General features: G+C 41.5%; 1 protein-coding gene across 1 annotated transcript in view; it reads left to right on the plus strand.

Annotated features, from left to right (window-relative positions):
- LOC129403484 (complement C5-like) overlaps positions 1-1,889 on the plus strand; it is a 52,043-nt gene extending 50,154 nt beyond the window's left edge. Inside the window, exon 21 of the mRNA XM_055132144.1 lies at positions 1,759-1,889. The gene's annotated coding sequence lies outside the window, so the exon portion shown is untranslated. The remainder of the gene's footprint in view (positions 1-1,758) is intronic.
- Positions 1,890-14,604: the final 12,715 nt, after the last annotated feature.

Below are 14,604 nucleotides of genomic sequence, written 5' to 3' on the forward strand. Positions count from 1 at the left end.
CCCCAAAATATGGCCCTATTGATAAGGAAACATTTGATAATTAGTAGCAGTAGCGGCCGAGCAGTTTAGGATTTCTGTATTTTAGTAATTAAGTCCAGGGAGATTTAAGGTGGAAATTGCATCATTTCCCTTCCTGGGGCAGCATGGAGCAAAAGCTAGTTCACAGTCTGGAGACATGGCTGCAAGCACTTGCTGGGACCAGAAGTCATATAGCTGGTTCTGGACCCTGGGCGTTCAGCAGCAAAGGGGCTGTGCAAAGGCACGGCCACCCGGGTCAAATCTCGGCGGAGCTCGAGCTGGTGTCAGCCCTGGCCCAAGACTGCCCAAGGTTCCCACTGTTTCAATTTCAAAACACATTTATTTTTCCCGTGCCACCAAGTTCATACCTCTTTAAAAGTTCTATAATATGGTGGACACCACACCGCTTCTTTCCAGAGGGAAGGAAAACCAAGAAAGAATATCTCCCCCCCTTAGCCGGCATGGGGCAAAAGCTTAATTCACAGTCTGGAGACATGGCTGCAAACACTCGCTGGGACCAAAGTCATATAGCTGGTTCTGGACCCTGGGCGTTCAGCAGCAAAGCAGCTGTGCAAAGGCATGGCCACCCGGGTCAAATCTCAGCGGAGCTCGCGCCGGTGCCTGCCTTGGCCCGACTGCCCCTCAAATTACTGTTTCATGCAGAGTAACATGTCAATCGTGCAGACCCTGGGTGTTGGGTGACTGAGCGATTTTTGTGACTGAAGAGAAAGAATACTGGATATTTAATAATTAAAAAAAACTTCTGTTTCTTAAGACATCAAGTATTCCAAGACATCCTTTAGTAAAGTCTGTTACGAGAATATTTATTTAATTATTGTCTGCCTCTCCACTAATCATATCTGTTACAAAGGACTTACTTAACATCAGAATTTATCCCTGACACTGAGCTTTTTACAAGAATGTATTGATCTAATTGTCAGGACAATCCTGTGAAGTCACTGTCACTGTCACTGTCATCCCATTGCTCATCGATTGACTTGAGTGGGCACCAGTAACATGTCTACTGTGAGACTTGCTGTTACTGTTTTTGGCATATCGAATATGCTACGAGTAGCTTTCCAGACTCTGCCGGGTGGGGGAGATACTCTTGGTAGCTTGCCAGGCTGTCCGAGAGGGGCGGAGGAGTCAAACCAGGGTCGGCCGCATGAAAGGCAAACGCCCTACCTCTGTGCTATGGCTCCAGCCCAATCCTGTGAAGTACATGTTTTATTTATTTCCCCTAACAAAGGGGAATTCGACTCACAAAACTAGTTCTCCCAGGCTGAATCAGCTTGAGGCAGAAACAAGACCCAAGCCTACCAGTCTGGTTCCTGAGCCCACCCACAGGAGCTCCCAAGAGCAGCTGTGTCTCCCTGTTTGCTCCTTAGCACTAGCACACAGCCCAGTGGAAGAGGACCCACACTAGTTATCTGTCCAAGCAGTGCTCATCCTGGATTCCAACTCAGGAATCACTCATGTTTGGCTGAGCAGCTCTTAGAAAGTCACTGAACCTTTCTGTATCCAACACTTACTCAACTACGTGTAGAAATCAACTACCTCATAGAAATCAAATAGGATCATAGATCTGAAAAGTGTGAAGAAAAATTAATTTTTAAAGAAGTATAAGTGTAGAGGGTAATACAACAAATATGCTTCCTAATTCATATTCCTCTAAATAGCTTGTCTGAGAGAAGGATAAAGATAGTTGATTCACAGAGAGTGATCCCCTTTTTTTTCTAGCTTTTGCAGCCCTTACCTTAGAGAGAATGGCGAAAGCTCCAGCAACCATTTTGACCACAACATAATTCTGAAGATGGAACATCGATCCAGCATGGAAGAATCAAAAGATAATAGCCCCTTCTAATCCCTGACCCTGATGACATTTGAGGCTGACATACCGGTCTTCAAAAATTCTTTCCATGTGAGAAATGAATAAAGATTTGTCTCATTTAAACAACGGTTGTTTTGTTGTCTGTTGTATAGACAATAGGACCTAATTCTAATCATAAATTCATTTTCTTCCTTGGCCTGCCTAGTTTCCTTTCATAATATTCATCACAACGTGGTCTATTTTCAGCCCTAGACCCCAAACTCTTGAGCATTCTCTCTTATGTCAAGCCCCGCCCCCCAGCTTTGTGTCTAACCTTTGAGATATCCAATGAATATTTGTTACATAAACATCCAGGAGCATCGAAACCGTATTTCCCCTCCATGCTTTAGCCTTCTCTCCTGTACATATTATACCATATGCCAAACTTCTTCATATGATTAAACTATTTTTCATCTCTCTCTCTCCATTATTATTGCTTTTTGTTTTGGAATACACTCATAGCTCACTCGGGGCATTATGCGGGATTGATGCCTGGTAGTACTCAAGGAACCATATGGTGTGTCTGAGTATAAACCCAAGTCAACTGCATACACAATGAGCATCTTATTCACTATACTGTTTCTCTGGCCTCTCTCTCTCTTTCTCCATCTTTAATGACAACTCAGTCATCCAACTCATCCCAGTACCTCACCCTCATCACCATAACGATATCTGGGATGTACTTCATCAATTCTTCAGAAGTGTCAGGATCTAGAATAAGATGCAAGCCTGTCTTCTTTCTCGGAAAACTCAAAACTAAATCCCACATGAAACCCAAGAATGAGGTTCTTTTTATTTATTTGTTTTAATTTAATTTTATTTTATTAGTGAATCACCATGAGACAAAGTTACAGACTTACAAGTTTTCATGCTTACATTTCAGTCATACAATGACTGAGTGCCCATCCCTCTACCAGTGCCCATTTTCCACCACCAATGGTCTCAGCATCCCTCCCACCACTCCCACCCCCACCCTGTCCCCTTCATCCCACCCTGCCTCTGGCAGGGCATTCCCATTTGCTCACTCTCTCTTTTTTGGGTGTTTTGGTTTTCTATAGAGGTATTCAGTAGGCATCGTGTTCAGTCTATAGTCTATTTACAGCCTATATCTCCCATCCCTAGTGGGCCCACCCAGCACCTTTGCTTGGTGATCCCTTCTCTATCAGAGCTGCTTTTACACCTAGCATGTAAGGTCAGCTTCCAAGCTGTGGAGTACTCCTCTTGGTACTTTTCTCTACTATTCCAGGGTGTTAGTCTCCCATTCTGTTACTTTATATTCCACAGATGAGTGCAATCTTTCTATGTTTGTCCCTCTCTTTCTGACTCATTTCACTTAACATGATACTTTCCATGTTGATCCACCTATATGAAAGTTTCATGACTTCATCTTTTCTAACAGCTGCATAGTATTCCACTGTGTAGATGTACCAAAGTTTCTTTAGCCAGTCATCTGTTCTAGGGCACTTGGGTTTTTTCCAGATTTTGGCTATCAAGAACAGTGCTGCAATTAACATATAGGTGCAGATATCACTTTTACTATACTTTTTTGCATCTCCAGGATATATTAACAGGAGCGATATTGCTGGGTCAAATGGGACCTCAATTTCTAATTTTTTGATAAGTGTCCATACTGTTTTCCAAAAGGTCTGAACCAGTCAGCATTCCCACCAGCAGTGAAGGAGAGTCCCTTTCTCCCCACATCCACGCCAACACCAGTCACTTTTGTTCTTTTGGATGTGGGCCAGTCTCTGTGGTGTGAGATGGTATCTCATTGTTGTTTTGATCTGCATCTCCCTTATGATTAATGATGAGGAGCATTTTTTCATGTGTCTTTTAACCATTCGGATTTCTTGCTTGAGAAATTTTCTGTTCATTTCATCGCCCCATTTTCTAATGGGATTGGATGCTTTTTTCTTGTGAAGTTTAACCAGTGCCTTGTAAATCCTTGATATCAACCGCTATCCTTGGGTAAATATCCTTTCCCACTCTGTAGACTGTCTTTGTATTCTTGTCATTGTATCCTTTGAGGTACAGAAGCTTCTTAGTTTAAGATAGTCCCATTTATTTATCTCCGTTTCTACTTGCCTGGTCAGTGGAGAGTCCTCTTTGAAGATACCTGTAGCTTCAATATCATGGTGGGTTTTGCCAACCTTGTCTTCAACGTACCTTATGGATTGTGGTCTGATGTTGAGGTCTTTAATCTATTTTGATCTGACTTCTATGCCTGGTGTTAGGTATAAGTCTGAGCCCATTTTTTTGCATGTAGCGGTCCAGTGTAGCCAACACCATTTGTTAAAGAGGCTTTCTTTGCTCCACTTTACATTTCTTGCTCCCTTATCAAAGATTAGATGATCATATACTTGAGGTTTTGTGTAAGGGTCTTCTACCCTGTTCCATTGGTCTACTGCTTTCCTCTGTTCCAGTACCATGCAGTTTTAAATATTACTGCTTTGTCGTAGAGCTTGAGGTTGGGGAAAGTGATGCCCCCCATCTTCCTTTTCCCCAAAATTTCTTTAGCTATTCGTGGGGATTTGTTGTTCCATATTAATTCTAGGAGTGTTACTTCCACTTCCTGAAGAATGTCATGGGTATCCTTATAGGGATCTCATTGAATCTGGATAATGCTTTGGGAAGTATTGCCATTTTGACAATGTTAATTCTCCCAATCCATGAACAGGGGATGTGTTTCCATTTCCTCATGTCCTCTTTCATTTCATGAAGTAACGTTTTGTAATTTTCTCTGTACAGGTCCTTTAGTTAAGTTGATTTAACCTCTTTAGTTAAGTTGATTCCAAGGTACTTGATTTTCTGAGACATGATTGTGAACGGGGTTGCTTTTTTCATATCACTTTCTTCTCTCTCATTATTTGCATAGAGGAAAGCCATGGACTTTTGGGTATTGATTTTCTAGCCTGAGACTTTACTATATGAGTGTATTGTTTCAAGGAGTTTCTTGGTAGAGGCTTTGGGGTTCTCTAAATATAATATCATATCATCTGCGAATAGTGAGAGCTTGATTTCTTCCTTTTCTATCTGGATGCCCCTAATGTGTTTTTCTTGCCTTATCGCTATTGCAAATACTTCCAGTACTATATTGAACAGAAGTGGTGAGAGTGGGCATCTTTGCTTTGTCCCTGATTTTAGAAGAAAGGCCCTTAGTTTTTCCCCATTGAGGATAATGCTTGCTATAGGCTTGTGGGAGATGGCTTTGACTATATTGTGGAAATTCCCTTCTATGCCCATTTTGGTGATCGCTTTCATCATGAATGGGTGCTAGATCTTGTCAAATGCTTTCTCTGCATCTATTTATATGACCATATGGTTTTCATCTTTTCTTTTGTTGATATGGTAGGTTATGTTGATTGAATTCCGAATGTTGAACCATCCTTGCATCCCGGGATGAATCCCACTTGGTCATGGTGTATGATCTTTTTGATCAGTTGCTGGATTCTATTCGCTAATATTTTGTTGAGGATCTTCGCATCCGTGTTCATCAGAGATATGAGATATTGGCCTGTAGTTTTCTTTTTTTGTGGTGTCTCTGTTTTGTTTTTGCTATTAGGGTGATATGTGCCTCATAGAAACTGTCTGGGAGTGTTTCTGTTTTCTCGATTTCCTGGAAGATCTTGAGAAGTATTGGCAATAGGTCCTCTTTAAATGTTTGGAAGAATTCAGTAGTGAATCCATCTGGACCTGGTCTTTTGTTTCTGGGGAGACTTTTGATTACATTTTCGATTTCCTGGATAGTAATGTGTCTATTCAGGTATTCCAAATCCTCTTGGTTCAGCCTTGGGAGTCTATAAGAATCCAGGAATTTATCCATTTCTTTTAAGTCTCTTTTTTCGTAGCATACAGACTTTCAAAGTAGTCTCTGATGATCTTTTGAATTTCTTTGGTTTCCGTTATGATGCCCCCCCTTTCATTTCTGATTCGGTTTATTAGAGTTCTCTCTTTCTCTTTCTTTGTGAGTCTTGCTAGTGGTTTATCAATCCTAATTATTTTCTCACAGAACCAGCTCTTAGATTCATTGATCTTTCGAATTGTTTTTTGGGTTAACATATCATTGATTTCTTCTCTAAGTTTCATTCTTTCATTCCTTCTGCCTGGTTTGGGCTCGCTTTGTTGGTCCTTTTCTAAGATCTTGATTTGTGAGGTCAGGTTATTTATGTGGGCCCTTTCTTCCTTCCTGAGATATGCTTGCAGAGCTATACATTTCCCCCCTAACACAGCTTTAGCTGTGTCCCACAGGTTCTGTCTCTTTAAGTTCGATGAACATTCTCAGAATTTCTTCTCTGAATTCTTTATCAGAAGATCATGTTTGTGGGAAACTCCTCCTGAGGCTTCTGGACTCTTTTCTTCGTCCTCTCCTTGCTGTGGGGATTTGTGCTGTTTCTTCATGCTGGCGCGGTTGTATGGAGGTTGGACCTTCCACATCACTAGAGCTATTCTCTCTTTTTGTGAGGTTTCGATATTTTGGTGCGATTAGAGTATGCTAGTGGTTTATTTACCTTTTGTGTTTGAGGTAGCTGGGGAGATCTCCACGAAGTTAGTTAATGGGGATTGAGACGTCTGTCAAGTATACTAGAATAGGGGTAAAAAACTGCAGTCACCCCCAGAGACTACACCCCCTACAGCGGAGACCACGCCCACAACACAGAAGCCATGCCCCTTCTCACCACTGGATGCTGACTTGAGATCTGGTTCTGGGGCCCTGTGCAGAGGGCCCAGGCAGGGAGGGCTGGGATGCTCAGTGAGGGGAGTAGGCACACCTGAGTGAGGAAGCAGGAAACGCAGGGTCAGCAGAGTAAGGGGCGGGAGAGTAAGGTTGAGATCGGGTCCTAGGACTGTGCTCAGAGCAAGGAGGCACGGAGTGCTGGGATGCTCCGTGAGGGGAGTGGGCACACGTGAATCACAATGATATTTTTAACGGTGGCTTTTTCTTTGGGGTTGTCTCCTTGTCCTTCTGATACTCTGAGAATTCTTATGTTGTTGCTCTTGAGTTCATCTATGAGGTCTCTGATTTGCCCTTGAGCTATTTTGAGATCTTTTCCCATTGCTTGCTGTTATTGGTAAGCTTTCTGCAGCTCAATTTCAAGCTCACTGATTCTGTCTTAGGCTGTAATCATTCTACTGCTTAGGGCACCCACTGAGTTGTTTTTTTTTCCTTTTGGGTCACACTCAGCAATGCAAAGGGCTTACTCCTGGCTCTGCACTCAGGAATTGCTCTTGACTTTTCTCGGAGGACTATATGGGATGCTGGGAATTGATCCTGGGTCGCCTCCATGCCAGGCAAATGCCCTACCCACTGTGCTATCAGTCCAGCCCCTGAGTTTTTTATTTCATCTACTGAGTCCTTTATTAATGACACTTCTGTTTGTAGCTATCTTGTTTCTGCTTTCATTTCTTCCTGTATTTTCTTGGCTGTACATTTCACTGCTTCTTTTATGTCCTCCTTTAATTTACTGGGTGCTGTTCCACAGTTTCTTTGAGTTCATCTCTGAATTCTTTATTGGAGAGATTGTATTTGTGGGTAACCCCTGTTGAGGTTTTTAAACTCTTTTCTTCATCCTCTCCTCGTGGTGGGGACCTTTGCTGTTTCTTCATGCTGCTGTGGTAGTATGGAGGTGGACCTTCCAATTCACTATCAGTATCCCCCTCTTGCTTCGAGGAAAGGATTCTGGATGACTTCAGTTGATGGTGGTCACCTTTCTCTCCTTCTAGAATACTGCCTTCCTCTTAGGTGCTCCTATGTGACTTATGTGAGGACTCAAGTCAAGCTTCAAAGGATGTGTTCATTTATATCAGGCTTGTACAGCTTCTTGTGTATCCAAGAGGAAAGAGTGTGAAGATTGTTCTATTTTGACAGGGGCCATTAAGACCTTCGTTAAGATATCATTAACATGTTGCTAAAGGCTGAGTGTTGTGAACTTTCCTATGTATATCTATAGATATATATATATGTATATATACATATATGTGGCTCTGCATTGCTCTACACTAGCACGGGACAGGGACAAATGAAGTTGTTACCAGCACATGCTCGAGCAAATTGATGAACAATGGGATGACAGTGATATATGTTGTGTGAATAGTCCTTCGATTGGGGATGCTGAGATGAGAGACGTGAGAGAAATGAGATTTGCCAGAGAGGCTTCTTGCTGGCTCTGGCTGAGAAGCATAGAGAAACATTCCTCAACCTTTTTAATTTACCATTGTAACAACACACTCTAATGCACTCAATACAGAGAAATCATTAAAGGGGAAAATTGTTTACAGGAGGGACAATAAAACATCAAGGAATATTTGTCCTGTTGAATCAGTAATCCCAATGGTCAACAACCTGTTGAATCTGTAATCCCAATGGTCAATAACCTAGGCTGCACCATGGATTACAGTCCTTCACCCAGGGTGATAAGGATATGTGAGAGAATGTCTGCATTCCAAAGCCCATCTGGGTTAGGGGTCTGTGAGAAAGGGAAGATTGCTTTGTTATACTAGGAGTTAGAGTAAGGCCAAGGCAGCTCAGGGAAGAAATGTTAACCCTTTCCAGATCAGGTGAACTCACAAGCCTTTGCTTGCCCACTCCTGAAATGGGGTCTAGGGTTGTGCCTGCTTGCAGGTCAGCCTCCAAGGACTCATCCTATATTCTGGTTAGGTATACACACACACACACACACACTCACATATTTCCCTCTATGATTGATTGCCTTCTATTTGAACCTCATCAATGTGATGTGGTACTCTTGGAGAATGGTTGGGTTGTGTCTTATGATGTGACCACGCCATCTAAGAATAGGTACACTTGTGTGTAAGGCTCAGTTCTGAGCATGTGGGGAGTGGCCCTGAGCATGGCGCCAGCTGGTTTCTGGAAGTTTTTGACTGCTGGGGCTGGGTCTCACCAGTCGTTTAAAAAGTAAATTTCTGCATTTTAAGTTTTCTTCTTTGATCTCTTCTTTTATTTTCTACTTTCTCCAGTAATCCTTGGACTGTTGTCAGTTACAGGTGATTCTCAAAGTTCTGCTCAGCTTCTCCTCTCTTCTTATGAAACAAATTTTAATTTTCTATATTTTGTCTGTTTGTTTGTTTCTTGTTTGTTTGCTTGTTTTGTTTAATTTTTTTGGTCACACCCAGTGGTTCTAGGGGATTACTCCTTTGGGCTCAAGGTTAAGTCTTACTAGGGCCCAGGGGACCATATCAGGTACTGGTATCAAACCCTGGTCAGTCACGAGGGCAAGAACTCTGCCTCTAGCCCAATCTGAAAGGTGATGCTAAAGATTCATCTCATACACTGAGGACCCTGTGCATTATTGTTTTGTACATTTTTCATTGGATATTTGAAAAAATATATAAGCATTACTTTATGCAAAACTAAGCACTCCTGCCAGCCCCATGCCTAGTTCTTCTAGGTAATCTAAGGGGAGAGTACATATGTCAGATCTCCCCTTCTTCTTTGCCTTATTTGGAACTCTTTCAAACTTCCATATGCTCATAGTTAATTTTGTTGTATTTAACCAACAGTATGTAGACATGTCACAGCACAACTTAGTATGGTATTCTTTACATAAGACTTTGTGAGTCCAAATATGTATGAAGTACGTGGATATATTGATTAAGCTGTCATTAGAACCAGATCTGCCAGTGACAGCTAGAAAAGTGTTGAGAATCACTAACACCAACACCACCCTCATTCTGGTCATCATTGATGGAAAGTTTACTGTCAGCACTTTATTATTTTGTTTTGTTTTGGTGATGCCATACTCCGTGGTGCGCAGGGCTTACTCCTGGATCTGTGCTCCGGGTTCACACCTGACCGGCTTGAGGGACCATATAGGATGCCAAGAATAAACCCAGGGCTGCCAATTCCAAAGCAAAAGCCCTATACTCTGTACTATCACTCTGGTCCTGGACTTCACATTTTTGCTACTGTGTTCTTTAGGTCAGATTGGATGATCCAAAACTTCCAGAGGAATATCAGGCCAGCAATAACTATCAAGCAGTGACTTACTCAACACACTGCCAAAGTTATGTTGACAGAATTACACAGTACAATTACCTGGTAAGGTCATTTAACGCAACAGTTCTTTGTGTTACTAACCCATTAATGTAATAACCAATAACCAATAACATTAATGTAAATAACCAATAACTCACCCAAGACAGAAAAAACACCCAAGTGATATTTAATGAATGTGTGGATGCACCTACACAACCATTTACAGTCTAAATAGCACATCACAATCATCTTCCTAACAGAGCCTCAGAACTCCTCCCTGAACTCCATACTACAGCGCCGTAGAGTAGAGAGAATCAATAATCTGCCTTGGTCACAGGTACTCAGGAGTAGTTTTGAGATTGTGTTTGATATCTCCTAACTCTTAGATTTATAATCTGTGGTGTGAGCCAGACGTCTGATCAGAGCCTTCATTCAGTCTCCAGATTGGTCCTGGCGAATGAAGAGCATGACCAGGGATTAGACTCATAGGGAGTGTAACATTCTTTAAGAACATGCCTTATTTACAAAGGGAATATATTAACTCTGTACTCAAAAAAGAATGTAGTATTTCCAGTCATTGTTCATTGCTATCTAAAATGCAAACTCTTGGTGGCTTTGTTGAGTCACGGTGTAGTACCTAGGCTGCAGGTATGAGTTTAAGGTTTCCATGGCAAATACAACTCCATATACCAATGGCCATCCTGGTGGAACTGTTATTTGGGATCTCTGGCAAAAAAAGCATGGTGCATTAAAGCTGGTATATCACAACTGAAAAGGTGAGAGCACTGACACTAGGGTTGCGACCCTGGCAACATTATAACCAGGTGTATATAGCTCTGGACTAGATCATCATAACAATAATAGAGGCAGGGGAACGTGAAAAATTTTTTTAAAAATTGAAGTACAAGCTAGCAATACCAATAGCATGATATTCTACCTAAAGAAGGCCTGGACTCTGAGTCAGCATGATCAGAGGTCATTTTCTAGATAAATTCCTGTTCAGAAAGAAACCTTTGAATACAAACAATTCCAAGGTCTCTTCCTTTCAGTGACTGATAACATCTTATTTGCTGAGCCATTTTTTTTTTAAAGTAAGCAAGAAGCTTATTGATTCTGAGAGAAGCAACTTTCAGGCTAATAAATTGTATCTGTGAACCTCAATTTCTATGTTACTAAAAGGTTTAGATAAAGAAATAATGTTATGATGATCACATGTATAAATTCATATGTGGGCTTAATGCAGAGAAATATCTCTATGAAAATATTTCTGTTATTGACTCAGTTTTCAACCCACTCTCGTGTTTGTTTATTGTTGCTTATTTTTAGATTTCATCTAAGGGTAAAATTGTCCACTTCGGTTCAGAGAAGAAGCTACCAATTTTATCGTCCCACCTTTTGAAACTCACCCTAACTCAGCACATGGCTCCTTCAGCCTGTCTCCTGGTCTATTACTTTGTGACAGGAGATCAGATGACAGAATTAGTGTCTGATTCAGTCTGCCTAAAGATTCAAGAAAAGTGTGGCAATCAGCTCCGGGTAGCCCCAAATACCCTTACCAGCCTGAATTCCTCCTCTGTAATCTGGCACTGACACAGTTTAATCTAACAAGAAGATTCTTTCTTTCTCAACTCGTTTCAGGTTCATTGGTCTCCGAGTAGAGATACACACACTCCTCGAAAAATTTCTCTTACTATAGAAACAATCAGAAGCCTGGGTAGCATTTTCAGCAGTGAACATGGCTACCTATCAAGATGAAGAAAGAGACAAAAGTCCCATAGAAAGAGTTAAGTAAATGCTGATCACAGACACTTGGTATGACTTTGGACCAGCTGAACTCCGTGTTTCTCTCCATGGCAGAATAAAGGGAAACAAGCATTTATAGCCACATTGCTAAATATTTTTATTAGTTTAGTATCATTACAAGGTCTTTGTATCTGTAATATTTTTGTTTCTTTTATCTGTTGGTGCTCCTGGATCACTCTCTATGGTGCTTGGGAGACCATGCAGAGTCGGGAGATTACATCCAGGTCCCCAAGATGCAAAGCATGAGTTCCGGTCCTTCTAGCTCTCTCCCAACACAGCTTTTGCAATCTTAGTAAATATTCCAATAATCCCTAAAGATTGCTATCAATAATAAAGATATTTAAAATGTAGGTCAGGAAGAATAGAAGGCTGGAATGCCTGTTTTGTATGTAGAGAGCATGGATTCTTTCCTTTGGCATCCATGTACTCCGAGTACCACAAGGAATGTTTCCCAAACACCATGTTGTGAGTAGCCCCTGATTGACTGTGGCCTGAAAATAAGAAACTAAGTAACCATTCCCTCCCCATCCCACACATTTTGTAGACTACTAACATTGTTTTTTTTCTATTAGTGAATCACCCTGAGGTACGGTTACAGACTTACAAACTTCTGTTCTTACATTTCAGTCATACAATGGTCAAGTATCCATCTCTCTACCAGTGCCCATTTTCCACCACTAATGGTCCCAGATCCCACCACCATCCCCACACTGTTCCCCCTTCCCCCACCCCACCTCTGTGGCAGGCATTCCCTTTTGCTCTCTCTCTCCTTTTGGATGTTGTGGTTTGCAATAGAGGTATTAAGTGGTTGTCATGTTTGGTCAATAGTCTGTTTTCAGGATTCGTCTCCCATCCCGAGCAGACCCTCCTAGCACCATTTACTTGGTGATCCCTTCTCTAACTGAACGGCCTTTTCCCTCAGTATGTGAGGCCAACTTCTAAGCTGTGGAGTAATCCTCCCAGTACTTATCTTTAATAAACTTGGGTGTTAGTCTCCCATTCTCTTACTTTATTATTCCACAAATGAGTGCAATCTTTGTCTGTCCCTCTCTTTCTGACTCATTTCACTTAACATGATACTTTACATGTTGATCCATATATATGCGAATTTCATGACTTCATCTTTTCTAACAGCTGCATAGTATTCCTTTGTGTAGATGCACCAGTTTCTTTAGCCAGATTCCTGACTTTTTTTTGTAATTTTTATTGAATCACTGAGATACTTACAAGCTTTCATGTTTGCATTACAATCACACAATGATCACACACCCATCCCGCCACCAGTGCACATTCCCCACCACCAATATCCCTGGTCTACCACCCTTTCCTACCCTCCCCCGCTTCCATGGTAGACAATATTCCTCATACTCTCTCTACTTCTGGCATTATGGCTTGCAACACAGACACTGTGAGGTCATCATGTTTGGTACATTACCAACTTTCGGCACACATATCCCATCCCGAATGATTCCTCCAGCCATCATTTTCTCAATTATCCCTTCTCTATTCCATCTGCCTTATCCCCTCTGCTCGTGAAGCAGTCTTCCAGCTATGGGGCAATCGTCTTGGCCCTTGTATCTACTGTCCTTGGGTGTCAGCCTCATGTGATGTTATTCTATACTCCATAAATGAGTGCAGTCATTCTATGTCTGTTCCTCTCTTTCTGACTCATTTCTCTTAGCATGGTACTCTCCATGTCTATCCATTTATAAAGCAAATTTCATGACTTAATCTCTCCTAACAGCTGCATAGTATTCCATTGTTTAGATGTACCAAAGTTTCCTTAACCAGTCATCTGTTTTAGGGCACTTGGGTTGTTTACAGATTTTGGCTACTGTGAACAGTGCTGCAATGAATACATAGGTGCAAATGCCATTTCTACTATGCTTATTTTGCATCCTTGGAATATATTCCCAGAACTGGTACTGCAGGGTCATATGGAAGCTCAATTTCTAGTTTTTGAAGGCCTGTCCATATTGTTTTCCAGAAAGGTTGGACCAGTTAGCATTCCCACCAACAGTGAAAGAGCCTCCTTTTTCCTCACACCCGTTCCAGCACTGGTTGCTTTTGTTCTTTTGAATGTGTGCCCATCTCTGTGGTGTGAGATGATATCTCGTTGTTGTTTTGATTTGCATCTCCCTGATGACTAGCGATATGGAGCATTTTTTCTTATTGCTTTTGGCCATTTGTATTTCCTTTTTGAGAAAACTTCTGTTCATTTCTTCTCCCCATTTTTTGATGGGGTTGGAGGTTTATTTCTTTTCTTTTTTTTCAATCTGGACTTTATTGATCTAATAAAATTACATTAAGAATTGAAATGAATTATACATTATTGTGCTCATGTGTCCCCCATACAAAGTTCAAGAACCCATCCCTTCACAAGTGCCCATCCTCTACCACCAGTAAACCCAGCATCTCTCCCACCCTCCCCAGTCCCGTCTCCCCCCCCCACCCCACACTGCCACTATGGCAGGGTATTCCCTTTTGTTCTCTCTCTCTGATTAGGTGTTGTGGTTTGCAATAGAAGTGTTGAGTGGCAATTGTGTTCAGTCTCTAGTCTATATTCAGGAGGTTTATTTCTTATACAATTCTACTAGTGTCTCGTATATCCTGGATATTAATTCCTTATCAGATGGGTATTGGGTAAATATTCTTTCCCATTCTGTGGGCGCTTTCTGTATTTTGGTCACTGTTTCTTTTGAAGTGAAGAAGCTTCTTATTTTGATGTAGTCCCATTTGTTTATATTTGCTTCCACTTGCATGGTCAGTGCTGTTTCATCCTTAAAGATGCTTTTAGCTTCAATGTTCTGGAGCGTTCTGCCTACATTTTCTTCTATGATCCTTATAGATTCTTGTGTGATATTGAGGTCTTTAATCCACTTTGATCTGACATTTGTGCCTGGCATTAGACCGAGGTCAG

This window comes from Sorex araneus, chromosome 1, assembly GCF_027595985.1.
Source record: "Sorex araneus isolate mSorAra2 chromosome 1, mSorAra2.pri, whole genome shotgun sequence".
NCBI lineage: Eukaryota > Metazoa > Chordata > Mammalia > Eulipotyphla > Soricidae > Sorex > Sorex araneus.